This window comes from Rhodnius prolixus, unplaced genomic scaffold (assembly GCF_049639745.1).
Source record: "Rhodnius prolixus isolate KJV_2025 unplaced genomic scaffold, Rpr scaffold_3, whole genome shotgun sequence".
Taxonomy (NCBI): domain Eukaryota; kingdom Metazoa; phylum Arthropoda; class Insecta; order Hemiptera; family Reduviidae; genus Rhodnius; species Rhodnius prolixus.
In genome coordinates, this window is record NW_027411603.1 from 7,996,259 (window position 1) to 8,011,997 (window position 15,739).

A 15,739-nucleotide genomic window follows, 5' to 3' on the forward strand; every position below is an offset into this window, starting at 1 on the left:
GCAGAATTTGGTTAGTCTGTTGGTGATGGTGTCCATTCTCCAAGATGACGTGCATAAAGCAACGTCATCAGCGTACGTATAGTGAAAATACAGAACTTTATGGAAACGTTAATACAATATAAGCAAATGTGTGATTGTTTCACTCTAATGTTTCTTTTTGTAAAAGGTAAGATGGCCAGCCAATTAAATCATAGATCTTATTTAAAAGGGGGAGTGGGAGAAGCTACAGAAAGTCCTTCCCCTTCCCACACCCACACATCCGGCTAAAACTTAACGGTTTTTCCACTTTTACTCACCGTTATATCCCCCTTTAAGGTAAACACTGGGTTTACCTAGATTTCACACAATACCTACTTTTAGCATTGGGCATCCCACTGGGATGAATGGGGCAAAACTATCCATAAAAAAGAAATAAGAAGTTACCATCAATTTTCTAGAGTTCCCATTATGGGACACTTTTTTTTTTTACAAGTATCTCAACTGGAGTTGGGGTTAATGGTAGGTATTTTTTGGGAGGACAAAAGAGAGCCTACTTCTGGCAACAAGTCAATGACACATTTTACTAGTCTTCGCCAATAGAATTACAAGGAAAAAGGAAAGAATGTACAAAGCAATAAATACCAATTTTAATTGGTACACACGAAGGAAAAGTGTTTTTAGAGTTAAACCTATTGGTACCTACAGAAATTTATTTTGTGTCCTTTGTGATGATTTTGGTGCAGCTGATGTAATACGTTTTGGCATTTATTTAAGGATTAAATATGTTCCACAAAAAAAATGTCTAAATATAAAGAGAATTTAATGTCCAAAAGTGCCATATCACAGAAGAAAATTATGCAGAATGAGATGTCAGAATTTTTCACGCCAAATACTTGTACTTAAAGTCAGAAAAAAATTAATTAAAATTATCCAGTAAAAGACTGAAAATCCACTGAAATCAATGAATCGCCAAATTTATGGATAGAGTAGGAATGGGGTAATATTTTTCTAACAGTAACCGGAACCAAGGGAGGATTTGATTAAGACGATTAATTAAGGAGAACAGAAAAAAAAAAACTTGTGATGACATCGTGACAGTGTGTGGCTATGGCAACGATAATCCAGTTTGAAGAACTGTACCAGACAGGTGAAGACAAGAAATCTGGGTACCGTTACTAACAGTAACGACTGACGTTATCCTGAGATGGGATGCTGCTGCATCCAAAACGTAGGTCACCAGGTCAATACTTTATCTTTAAAGTTGAGTTTATTGTAGCTACTTATTTATTTTATTTCTCCTTTTTACGCTGTCTCACGGCTAGGAAGATGGCTTTTTTGAGTAGGCCGCTTGAGTATGAAAAAATGGTTTTGACAATTTCTGTGAATTCATTTGAAAATCTGAAAATTGGGTACAGTTTTTCCCAATTTTATTATTCATTTTCTCTGAAATTTTTTCTACCATTTTTATTATTCACATTTTCTGGTCAATTGTACCTTTAATTTTCTTCAAACACAATGTACTCTCGCTGCACTCACGTAGATCTACAACGTTTACTGGAATCTTCTTTTCCGGAAAAGTCATTTAGTTTGTCAAATTCTGTAGGCCGGACATTGTATTTGACTAAATGAATTTCTTCTCTTTATTTGACATATTCTTAGAAATGGCACCTACGTCATACTTCCTGTACTATGGCGTACTCATAGAATAGAATAGATTAAATTAGGGCGGCCTTGAAGGCCTACGCCACTGCGACCCCTATGGATCTATTGTGGCTCCCCAGCTTTAGAGCTCGCCCTACAGACCCGTCCTTTTAATCAGACTCTTAATGCTGGAGAGCGACTCCTGGGTAAAGCTCTTCAGGCCTTGGTTTTCCCTCCCCGAGAAGTAACATCCTTAGCCCCAGACAAGCCCCTCACACTGACACAACACGTGCAGTGCCGTTTCCTCCTCCTCCTCCTGACACAGATCCTACAAAGGCTAGCCATCTGCCAGGCCCATGCTACTGATAGTAATTAGTATTTCTATTTGACACATTTTCTAAGAGTACTTTACTGAACCGAGTTTCTTAATTCCTAGAGTTAAGATGAAGTTAAGCTGTAAAACAATTGCCGCTTTAGTCACTGTGTAGAATCACCAGTGAAATATTTATGTAAATGCGAATTGTCTAACCAAAATTTCGTGTTGGGAGAATAACAAACCCTAAAACTGTACTTGCCACATTATATCTTGGACAGGAGAGAGATAAATTTTCAAGATAATTCCAAGATATACGTATTTCCGGATATATCCCAAGACATCCTTTCGATCTTTTTTTTTTTTATTAAAAAGAGCACAAAATACCTGGAAAAAAATCTCGGGGAAGGACTTATTCTTTTGATTTTTAACGGAAGCCACTTTAACGAAGTTATCAAATACGTATAAGCTTTCGAAATGTTCTCATATTCCCTACATTATAATTAAGTAACAAAAAACTTTGTATACCAAGTTCATAGTTTTTAGTGATGTCTAAGTTTGTCTCTTTATTCTGGAAACGTTTTAAACAGAATCATCAATAAAGGATGAATAAATTCAGAAGTAAAAACTTAATAATGAGAATAAACAAAATTGCTCATTGGAAAGCTTTAAAAAATAGTTTAAATGCATTAAAATTAATTGCTTGAATATGTTTGAAATAACAAAATGAGGTTATGGGAATTGCTTTTTAATTGACTATAAAAACTCATTAAAATGGTTCCTATTATTTTAGGCTGATAATAAAATAAGTTAATAAATGAGGCAAAAAGAAAATAGGCCGATTGCATTAAAAAAAAAAAGTGCCATTTCTATTTTTACGATAGCTCAATAATTTATTATGCCAGAAGTTTAGCATGAAACCAGCATGAACAGCATGAAACCTTTATCAATGCTGTCATCATGATCATGCACAGTCAAATATGTCGTGAATATTAAGTTTGCACTTCACAAATTTGACATCATCTCAAAACTTCAGCCCTAATACCTGACAGAGGAAGTTGAAGAAGATAGTAAGTACTACGAACTATCATTGACTTTAATACGCGGCAGAGCCCTTCTCAACCCTTCAACTATTAGAATAACCTTCCGAATACCCTTAATGAGAATTTTAGCAGCAATACCTGCACGTTCAAAAAATATTACTCCATCTGGCCTATCTCCCAGATGTCGCCTTTTTTCGATTAATTCCTTTTCCGCTCTCTTGAACTTTAACTCTATACAGGGAGAACCAGTAAGTAATGTCCATAGGCCTACTGTGTGTAGTACATCTAAAGTGGAGTTCAATGACGTATTGGCCAACTTCATATTTTCCACTGTTCTTGAGTGACGTCACTTTAAATTTTTTTTCTAAAATCATTACTTTTTTTTCCAATAAAAATGTTATTACTCAGGAAGTTTTAGTCCGAATTCGGATTCTGATAACACGGTTAGAAAGACAGATATATTTTCTAAAAATTTACACCATTTCGAAGCATAAGTTATTCTCCAAACAGCCTCAATCTTCCTCCTGGATGCTGGAAAAATAAAAGTAATCGAAATTTTTAAGAAAACTCATTAGGCCCTTATGGGGATAATTATCCGACCTAGGTGCTGGCCACTTTTCAGTAAAAGTTTTCTTCTTTAATGGGCTTTCAAACGGTATATCATTTTCCAGGATTCTTTTTATCTTCGTATGAGAAATTATGTTTGTTTTACAAGAAAACGTGTTCACGAGCACTCAACAGTGTTAGTTTATCAAGTTGTTTAATTCATTTAAAACTCTTTTAGATGGACCAGTAGTCAATTTTAAGGCTGTCTTAAAATAAGGAAGTCAAAGGTTCTCTCAAATAAATAGGCAAATAGCTCTTCATAATTTAAGTAAAAAACTAACAGCAAAGGCATCTTATTTTTAAACCAGGCTAATTAATTATTTGTTTTTCTTTGTTGATTTAAATTTAGGATAATGATAATCAAATTAATAAAATTGGCATTTATAAATCTAGAAATAAAAAAAATACATTTGTGAGCATTAATTGGCAAAACACTTTGGGATCTGCGCCTTGATTCGGTAATTTTATTCATTTCTTAATACCAACATCTGTTTCACATATGTTATAATTGTTTGGCAAGGAAATTGTATCAATGAAATGGAGTTGGAGAGAGAGAGAGAGAGAGTGAGTGAGAGAGGAGGTAGAAATGTGTAAAGTGCCACCAGCTTTATTAATGAGTTCACAAATCATTTGATACAATTTATTTTAAAATTCCTTTTGATTGGACCAAAACTTAAAAAAAATTTATTGCTTTAAACAAAGAGGGATACCTCTCTCTCTTTGTTTTCTTTTTTACGCGATCGTGCTTTTATGGGAAATATCAGTTTTAAGATAAACAGTTTTTTTGCTTTTTTTCCCCCCAGAAAATGTCTGTTTGTAAAAAAGAAAACGCAGGAAATTGACCGAACTTTAAGGTAGCCATCAAGCGTCCTCATCCGGAAGTACCATCATTTTTCTAAATGGATCTTTCACATTCTAGAGATTTTCCTGGAAATAGCTCCAACGATTTCCTTTAAAGAATTCTACGATATTTCTTCTTCTTTTTTTATTTCAATTTATGGAACTCATTAACAATCTCATTAACAACGTTAATTTGAAAGAATTTTCCAAGAAAATCCGATTAGGGGTGAGAGAGAGCCGGAGACAAGGATAGGGTTTTCCTCTACAGTTTCATCCCTGTGTACATCCTTTATGTATAGGAGGGAAAAATTAGTTCTTAATTTTTCCGAGTTTCAATTTTCTGGCACCTTTTTTTTTATCTACTTTCCCTACTTTCTACTTTCTTAGGGGTCCCCAAACTACGGCCCGCGGGCCACTTATCCGGCCCCCGCCTGCACTTCCGGAAGGGTACCTCTTTCATTGGTGGTATGTGGCAGCGTCGCTCATATACAGTACTACTTCCGGTGACAAGGTACGCACGGCTCCCGAAAACAGTGTAAAATAACAGCCAGAAGTAGGAAGAAAGGCAAACCGGACATTGGACCATCTCATTAGCCAAAAGCAGGTCCATAATTCCCACAGAAATACTGGGCAGTTTGGTGATTTAAATTTACTTTTTCTTTATTTGAAATATTCGTTTATTTATTCCCGTTTAGTTATTTCACTTTAAAATGAGATATGTGCAGCGTGCATAGAGATTAGTTCATAGTTTTTTTTTTTTTTTATAGTTCGGCCCTCCAACGGTCTGAACTAGCCCCCTGTGTAAAAAGTTTGGGGACACCTTATCTAGCTACTTATTACAAAGATATATATACAGATTCCAAGAAAATCGGTCCACGCGTTTAGATGCTACGAAGAAGAATTGCAGGAATAGTCTGATATTAGTTTTTCCTAAATGTTTTACCATTTTTCTCGAAATCTATTAGATCTGTGTTGAGGCAAAAAATTACAATTATAAAGAGGATGATTTGCCCTATATCACATAGAGAAAATTTGAGAATTTTATCTTCTACAAGAAAAGAGAAAAAAATTGTCAAAGTTGGGTGTTTTTCAACGTTACGCTTTTTCGTACAGTTTTTGACTTTCAGCCCTTATACTAACTGTCCTACCGGAAACAGTTTTAATGCAATCTACAATTTTGAATTAAAATAAATTTTAAATTTTTGAGTTAAAAAACTTGTTGGATGTTGTTCAAGGAATAACAAAACAAACATCATTGGCATTAATTTAATTTTTAATTAAAAAAGCAGAAAATCTATTTTTTGTCTTATCTTATCAGTAACAAGACTTTACTTTTAACCAAAAATTAACCACTTTTAATTTTTTTTAAGCAAAAAAAAAAAAAAAGTCAAAATACTCATTAAACACGTAAAAGTATGGTCTGGACTGTGCCTGCTGGTTATAAAGTTCAACACACTTGAACGACCTACAAACATCATACAAGGTCATCAACATACAATAACCGCGTTATATTATATATAATCTGCTAGTATTTTTGGTAAAAGGAATTAGACAAATTTCAGGGTGAACCCCCTGTTCACAGGGAGGGGATAAGAAAATTTTTATTGAAAGATGATTTGGGTAACAGATTTTGTTGAGACTATTTCTCACTGATATTAATTTCTCTAGTTTCATCACTGCAAACGGAAATCCAGCGATCTAGACAAATTAGTAGTATTGAATTTATTAATTGAATTTTTGAGTTTCTAAGAACGTGAAAAAAAGAGACAAATGTTTTCCAGCACATATAGACGCTACGTTTTTTACAAGAAAAAGGTAACAAGAAGAAGAACAAGAAGATTTTCTGAAAATGCCGTTTTTACTCATTTTCAGTTTCTCGAAATCTATTTATCTATTTTTTTTTAAAATTTATTTTGTAATTTACAATCTGTATACAGTATACAATAAGTAAATATGAAGAGTATGATGAACTGGTGCGGGAGGAGAGAAACTACCCAGCGATAGCACTCTCTATAGGAGAGAGGAGAATATGAGGAGGAGAATACGAGGAGAAGAGAGAAGAGATAGGAGAATATGGCGTTTAGGCCTTCAGACCTCAAGGGAGTCGCGGGGCCACTGGCGATTCAGTCGGCGAGGAGTATTAGGGATGTCAGAGGAAGGCGAGAGACAATGCGAGAGGTTCAGAGCAAGTAGAGAGAGCAGTATGGATTGGTATTTAGTCTTGGCGAGTTGGTCTATGAAGGGAATGTTGAGGTCGTTGTGAAGAGTGAGGTTAGTCACCGTAGAAAGAAGCGTCAGCTATCTGTCGGCAGTAGTTTTGACTGAAATGTCCTGTACAGTCCGTATGTTTTGTAGGTTTGGCTGAACCCCACAGGTCTAGTACGTAAGTCCACCATAGGTTTTGAGTATAGTACTGTATGTTAAACGTTTGAGTTCAATGGGTAATTTGGAGTGTCGTCCAAGAAGTCTGTAGAGCAGTTTCCCACTTTTTATCGTCATTGCTTGTCTTTTAAGTCTAGTGTGTGGGTCTATTTATCTGTTGCAAAAAAATTTACAGTTATAAAGGAGGATTTTCACTATATTTTAAAGAAAATTTGGGAATTTTATCATTTATAGAAAAAGAGAAAAAAAATTGTTGGGTGGGTGTTTTTTAACGTTACGCTTTTTCGTGCAGTTTTTGACTATCAACCCTTATACAACTGTCCTACACGGACAGTTTTAATACATATGTATATATATATATATATATGTAGAAAGAGAGAGAGTGAGAGAGAGAGAGAGAGAGTGATGCAGAAAGAAATACATATATACAGACACGCTAACAGACAAAGAAGACAGAGACAGCAGTCACGAGTCCCATATTTATGAAGTAAATATCGTTATCTCAAAAAACATAACCTCCTCACAGGTTGCCTAAGAATTTAAGACACATGTGACGGCTTTGGTCAAGCGATTGATTTGTGGTTGTGTCCAATTTTCATTGATTGATTGATGATTTAGTAAAGTTTTTTAACGTGTGAAAATAAATTAACTGTTTAAAAAGATTTCCCCTGTTTTTAAGTATCTCTTTCTGCCTGTCCAGCCGCCTCCGATTAAAATTAAGTCCCTCCCCCCTGTAGATGGAAATAACAGTTCTAGAGCTGCACTTGGAAAATTTATTTTCAATAATGGTCAACAGAGAATCATAGCTATTTTCCGACTACTAACTCAATCATTTTCAAAACAACTTTTTGCCTTCTGATGGCACTGAAAATAGACAGTTTCCGGTTACAATCTAAATTTGAATTGATCGGATAAAACGAATAAAATAATTTGGAATCAAAAGTTTTTTTAAATAAAATATATAAATTTATGTTTTAGTTAGTTTTGTTTTCTGTAAATAAGATAATGTCGCTAACAAGTTGAAAAGGGGGTTATATTAATTTTACGTAAAATCAAAATTTATTAATAATTATACATAATAAATAAGTAAATATTGGTATTTGTCAGCTTGCCACTAAAAATACGTCAGCGAATTGGAAGTTTGGCACAAGTTCCACCGGTCACCGACCCCTTGCTCTAACACTATCCCTTCCCTACATTAAAGTTGTTCGGCTTAATTGGATGTGAGAGACCAAGTGTTTTGTATAAGTTTAACGGAAGGAAGTTGTTATTTTGGTCTGAACAAACTGATAATATAGATCCATTCGTAAATCTTAGCCAGATACTTGTTACCAACTTTACTTAACATTGTTTTTCGTACTAATTTTTTGGTAAAATCGTCTTTAAATTGATCTATTAATAAAATATAAATAAAATTAAAGAAACAAATTATTTAAGATGAATTTAAAACAACAAAAAATTATCCTTTTACATCACCTAGATACAGCAGGTCTCCAACTGGAGTGACTCATTCAACAAACGTTATAAATAAAATAAAAATATTGTTATCGTATTATCTTAAATAGTAACACTTTCATACAGGAAGTTTGCAAATTATCGAATAACTAATAATATTTGGAGTTCCGGTAGGCTTGTGTAACGTATTTGAGATTGATGTAAAGTTGAAGTAGCTGGACTAGCGTCCTAACATAGTTAAATGAGAGTGTAAGATAATGCTATACAAGTCTAGGGCAGGGATGGCGAACCTTTTTGAGACGTGGGTCAAATTTTGTTCATTTTTTTTTTTTAGCACTAGCTCTTGGGTCACTAATACCCATTTGCACAAGAGTTAAGAATATTTTCAAAAACTAAACATCTTTAAAACATCAGTTGGCTTAACGGGTAAAACGGGACGAAACATTGTGCTATGGAAGTCTCTTTCTTACAAACATAACTGAACAAAACCTTACAAAAGAGTGTTTTATCTGAAGAAAAATCTAAATATGGTTATTTGCTTTGGGTTGTCGAGTTTTTTGTAACAAACAAAATATGAGTAAAATTATACATTTTATTTGATATTTTGTAAACACTTTTTTGCTTTATTTCAAATACTACAAAAGCATTTGTCGTCATTTGCGTTTTAGAACTGTAATGATCAAACTAAAGGTTATAGATAGCATTTAAATTGCTTTTATGTCAATGCGTGATTGAAAAAAAAATACAGATAGAATATAAATTATCCACAACAGTTAGAAAATCTAAATCAACCCGCGTAAACAAACAAATGGTTGCCTAGCAATTGTGGGTCAGTGAAAAAAAGCTTGCGCGGGTCAGTGTCCGACCCGCGGGTCATAGGTTCGCCATCACTGGTCTAGAGAGTCGTCAACATGGTTAAAAGAGAGCGTGAGATAATCCTATACATATTAGATTAGATTAAACTAGGGCGGCCTCAAGACCTACGCCACCGCGACCCCTTTGGATCTATTGTGGCTCCCCTCAGTCTAAAGCTCGCCCTCCAGACCTGTCATTTTGATCAGACTCTTAATTCCGGAAAACGACTCCTGAGTAAAGCTCCTCAGGCCTTGGTTTTTCCCTCCCCAAGGAGTAACATCCTTAGCCATAATCCTATATATGTCTAGTGAGTCTTCCCTGTGTTTTGACACCTTTCACTTATTTCCCTAATCTTTTTATTATTTTCTCATATTTTATTAAGTTTATTTTTTGGTTATTTTAGAAATAATATTAATCTTAAGTAGATGTTGAGAAAAATGCTAACAAATTATTCGAAAAAAAATCAATCTCAATTTTCATCTCAAAAGTTAAGATCGTTTTCGATTAGTTATCGCCAATATTCGACAGTTTCACTTTACTTTCTCACGAAAAGAATCTCGTATGAACACTCACATGACTTTTTCTTACCATAATTTACGAATATAATTGAATTTGAATAAATAGAATAAAGAGATCAATTTAATAATAATGTTGACAGAGTGCGACACATTCCCTCTGAACCAAACTATTAATTAAGACAAAATTACAAACCAAACTGACATTTAAGCTTCATTAGATCAGCTTCAAATGAATCCGTTTGGCAAATTTGTAAAATCTAATTAAGAAAAATTGTGCTACTGGTAGACAGATTTCGAACTAAAGCCAATAGAAAGTTTCCTAAGAGGTTTTCCAAATATTAAATTGGTTTTTCTTCTTGTATAAATTAACTAAGCTGCTAAAATCTCAATTTTGAAGAAAATATCTGAAGGGAAAATGTGAAAAAACCACACGTAACCTTGGCGACAGTTGTGCTTGGCCTACTGCTTTAATGATATTTAATTATAATTATTTATTTATTTATGTTTTTTTATTCCCTGCAGCAAAAACCTGGATAACCATTGAACCTGGGCACAATTAATTGTTTCCCCTGTAAAAATAGTTATGTAACTATTTCTAAATCTACTGCTAGAGGGGGGTCATCTAAATCTTACGTAGAGGGAATGTCTGAACAGTATAGATTGAACATAGATTACAAAAAAAGTAATATTTTACTTGTAAAATGAGCAGCCATTTTGGCGATTTTTGTTCATTATTATCGAGACTTTTTTCATTGAAAATAAGAATTTAGTGCGTCATTTCTGTCATTATTTCATGTTAAATGCTTTTATGCTACTGGTAAAAAAAAAATTAACACACGAAAACCGTCTTAAAACGTCAATAATAAATAAATAATAAATGGTTGAAGTTCCTTCAATTATCTTTAACCATTGTCTGTAATTACATACAAGGCTCTATTTATTTAATTACATACTCTAAATCTATTTAATTGCAAAAATTCATTATTTTTTTTAATGATTTAAGGCGCGTCAACATCTAAGGTTATTGGCGCCTGGAGCTTTTTTCAGTGCACTGCCGGGCCTCCGGACAGTGTTCTCTCGTTACAGACAACACTATCCATCACCGGACAGTGAGAGCTGTAAGAAGCTTCTAGGAAGAGAAAATCTATTATTATTAGAGATATTAGATCTAATAATAATAGATATTAGATGAAGAGAAGTTTTGGGAAAGGGATGAACATGCCTCTAATGAGTCATTTCAGTAAGAAGTACGGTTTAATGTTAGTAAAATAAAAGTTTGAACTCAGAGATCTGCAGTTAAAAGTCGATCTCATCAGATCATTTGATTAGCTAATGTCATTTGTGTCATTGTATCGTTGTTTCCGACCTTCCTTCTTATCTTTTTTTTTAAAATTAATTATTAGTTATTGATAAATATCTAATTAAATAATTAGATAAAATTACATCATTTTTTTTCGCCTGCAGCGTGATCAGTGTTGAGTAATATTTTTTTGTTTTAGTTGAAATTCTTTTACATTTATAGTTTTTTTGAACTTCCATCTTTTTCTGCCCCCAGAAGACAGTTCCTGTGGGAGGAACTCTTACCCAGAGTAAAGAGTAGAAGTACTCACATCACAAAAACTTCAAAGAGAAGGAACATTCAGTTCTCATAAGTAACTACGGAACTACAGAAGCTGGGCAATACGAACAGACACAATCAACAGACAGAGTACAAATTATTCAATTAGCTAGAAATTATTGACTTCCTGAGGACCACAAAACTGAGCTAACAAAGAAAACAAAACGGAAATACACAGGCCATAAAGCAAGAATAACTGACGACAGAAGATTGAGGTGAAATCGGGATTGAGTTATAAGTGATTGTAAATGAGTAAATATATACTTATGTTTACTGTACTTTTTATTACTTGGAATATAAAAACTATAATTATTAGTTGTTGCAAAAAAAATTACAGTTATAAACTAGGATTTGCCCTACATTATAAAGAAAATTAGGGAATTTTATCTTTTATAGAAAAAGAGAAAAAAATTGTCAAAGTTGGGTGTTTATCAACGATACGCTTTTTCGTGCAGTTTTTGACGATCAACCCTTATACAAGGTGAGGCAAAAGGTATGAACTGGTTTTAAAGGGATGTAAAACTAAAACAATTCAACTTACAGAAATTATGTTTATATTGTTTAATTCAGTACAGCATCTAGTTTTTTCACATTAAGTTTGAAAGATGATATCACGTAGATGGCTGCCATCAGCCGCGATGCACTCTTGAAGGCGAATTCTGAAGTTTTCAACCGCTCTTCTGCACATTTCGATGGGTATTGCCGTAACTTCCTCTCTGATTCTGTCCTTAAGTTCTTCCTGGGTATGTGGACGATGTTTAAAAACTTTTTTCTTTATCTACCCCCCATAAAGGACAGAATCAGAGAGGAAGTTTCAAGCGGTTGAAAACTTCAGAATTCGCCTTTAAGAGCCGGCTGACGGCCGCCACCTACGTGATATCATCTTTCAAACTTAATGTAAAAAACTAGATTCTGTACTGAATTAAACAATATAAACATAATTTCTGTAAGTTGAATTGTTTTTGTTTTACATCCCTTTAAAACCGGTTCATACCTTTTGCTCCACCCTGTACAACTGTCCTACCGGAAACAGTTTGATTTTACATATTTGTATTTTTCTAGTTATTATATTTTTATCGATTTAATTTTTACACTTTTTTTTTTATAGTTCAACTTTAAATTTAAACATTTGTTGGTAATTTTTAGAATAATTTTTCTAGTTTATTCATTAAACTTTATGCATAATTTTATGACTTTTTATATCAATTTCGTGATATTATATTTATTTGTTAAAAGCATAACTTCAATATTAGGAAATAAAGTAAAGTAATCGTCTACTTTTTTCATTCCAGCTACCAATTAGGGTGTCGAGGACGGATGCGGAAGCATTAAGTTTACTATTAACATTAATAAATAAAAATTAGGTAAAAATTAATAAATAAAAAGTAGGTAGATGTGGGATTCGAACTGGGGATCTCCCACTTATAAAGCCACAACTTCGTAACCGCTAGTCCGATTCCTGCCCCTGAATCTAAGGATATATTGTACAACAGTAAGCGATAAAACTACCCAATAATTTCTTTTGGATAAAGTGTTAAAATAAAACAAAAACATTACCAAAAAAAATCAGGATAATTTGAAGAATGTGAGGTCAAATATTAATGGCGGCGATAAACAGAGGTTAACAAAGTAATTTAAAAAATATATATAATATATATATGATTTATTATTTAAAACTATGGTAAAGTAATTATCAGTCAAAGTAATTATTTTTTTCCGACTTTGAATATAATATAGGGGTCAACTCGCCATGACCGAATTGATTATGCTAATGTTTATGAGTTCTAATTATTGTTGTCACCCACATTGGCTGATTTAGATCGATTCATAGTGGTACGATTCTCGATTATAGTGGAACAGTAATATGGAAAAGAGAAAGAGAGGAGAGAACAAACTGACGAACAAAAAAAGAAAACCTCATGATTTCGTCATCAATTTTAACGGAACTCGTTAGAATTAAATCGAATGTTTTTGTCGGTTTTTCTATTCACGGTCAATGTTCACATTCACGGAAATTTATTTTCTAAATTTTTTAATTCATCCAAAGAGAACAACATCGAAATTTACTGGTCAAAATTAAAGTAAATTTTTAATTTGATTTGATTTGTTTATAATTCTGACGAAATAGCCAATATGAATTGAAAAGATTTCATAAAATATTTAAGAAGGTGTTTTACGTAGTTGTTTCGTGACTGAAAATCAAATAGGAAACAAAATCAGCCAATACAGTTGGTGATCATAATTTTTTCATACGCATTTTATTTATTTATTTATTTGTACCCCCACCATGCAATAGAATAAAGATTTACATCAGCAATATGGTTACCAACAAGCGTGGTTACCATCCTATTCTTTGTTCAATGGTGTCCCGTTTCAGCATGTCTCAATAAACTGATTTCCGGAAATCACGTTGAAATAAATTCAACTATTTCAAATAACAGATTTTTTTATTTTTTATATTTTTATTTGTTTATTTATTTTGCAACTGTATGCACTACAACAAGCAAAAGAGATGAATGATAAGGATAGCACAAATACAAGGGTCGTTTGAAAAGTCCGTGCAAAGTCAGAGAGATAGCACCACTGGCGCGTATCGAGGTTATGTTTAGTTAGTAGCATCTCTTGGAAGAACACACACCAAGTTTCAGCCAGATCGGTCTATTTCTTTGTGTTTGGCATTCGTTTGAATCGAGGAAGTCGAGTGATTTTCAAATCGTGTGAAGTGTTGCAAGGACGGTTTGCAGCTGTTCCAGAAGAATCCGCAGGACTTTAAGCGTCGTTTCGTCACTGTGGATGAAACATGGATACATCACTACACTCCTGAGACCAAAGAACAATCTAAACAATGGGTTACCAAGGGGGAATCCGCGCCAAAAAAGGCGAAGACCGTTCCTTCGGCCGGAAAGATTATGGCGACTGTCTTTTGGGATTCGCAAGGAATAATCCTCATCGACTATCTGGAAAAGGGTAAAACTATTACAGGTGCATATTATTCATCGTTATTGGACCGTTTGAAAACCGAGCTGCAAGAAAAACGCCCACGATTGGCCCACAAAAAAGTCCTTTTCCATCACGACAACGCACCAGCTCACACCTCAGCAGTTGTGGTCGCAAAATTATTGGAAATAGGGTTCCAACTCGTTTCACATCCCCCCTATTCTCCAGACTTGGCTCCCTCGGACTACTATTTGTTCCCCAATATGAAGAAATGGCTGGCGGGAAAAAGATTTTATTCAAACGAGGAGGTGATTGCAGAAACGAATGGCTATTTTTCAGACTTGGACAAATCCTATTATTCGGAAGGGATCAACAAACTAGAGCAGCGTTGGACGAAGTGTATAAGCCTAAAAGGAGACTATGTTGAAAAATAAAAAAAGTTTACCCCAAAAAATTAAGTAGTTTTTATTTTTGCACGGACTTTTCAAACGGCCCTCGTATACATGCACGCATGTATATATATATCCATACATACACGTGCACATGCATGTGCGCTAAGAGGCGTGAATGAAGTGAACGACGATGGAAGCTGTTAGTTCGCCCAGATTGGCAAGCTTACACAGCAACCATCCTAGGAGGTCGGGCGTTAAATGTTGAGATGATCGCGTGGCCATCGCCGCTTTAGTCTGCGAAGTGGATTTGAAGGAAGTGCTTGTAGTAGACATGTTGTGGGATCAGAGGGTTGTAATGGTTGTCTAGATTTGAGTGGAGTTTTGTGTAGTGAGATTGGGCTCTATTTCCAGAAAAGAGAGGAATATTTAGATCAGAGTGTAAAGTGTGATTGGAGACGTAGAAGGGAGCGGTAACTATTGTTCTTAGAAGTAAGGTCTGAAGTTGGTTGCTGTTCGATTTTTTAGCACTTCCGTAGAGTTGGATTCCGTACGTCCATATTGGGGCAAGTAGGGCGGTATATAGTGTTCGTTTGTTCGTCAGTGTCAGTTTTGAACGTTTGTTGAGTAGTCTAAAAATATTTAAATCATAAAATTAAATTACTGTTAATTATTTTTGGTGACTGAATAATAGTTTCAATAGGATGAAAAAATAACTGCCAGTTTCAGTCATGATATATTTTTATTATTCCGAGCTTTCGACCTAGGGACTAGCTCATCTTCAGGGCTAATTTACAGTGTAATATTTTACATCATTAGAAGGGTTGGTGTGTCTTCTGTCTTTTCTCCTCATGGACTCTGTCAAAATAAAAATTGTAAAATATTACACTGTCAATTAGCCCCTGAAGATGACCTAGTTCATAGATCGAAAGCCCGGCAGAATAAATATATATCATGACTGAAACTAGCAGTTTTTTTTTATCATCCTATTGAAACTATGAATCAGTCACCAAAAATAATGAACAGCAATTTATAAATACAATTTAAACTTCCAATAAAAATGGATAAATTGAACAATTTTGAAATTTTAACCTCAAAAAAGTCAAGAATTACAAAATTTTCTAGTTTCTCTGTCTAAAAGATCCTCTTCTTTCGGAGTCCAT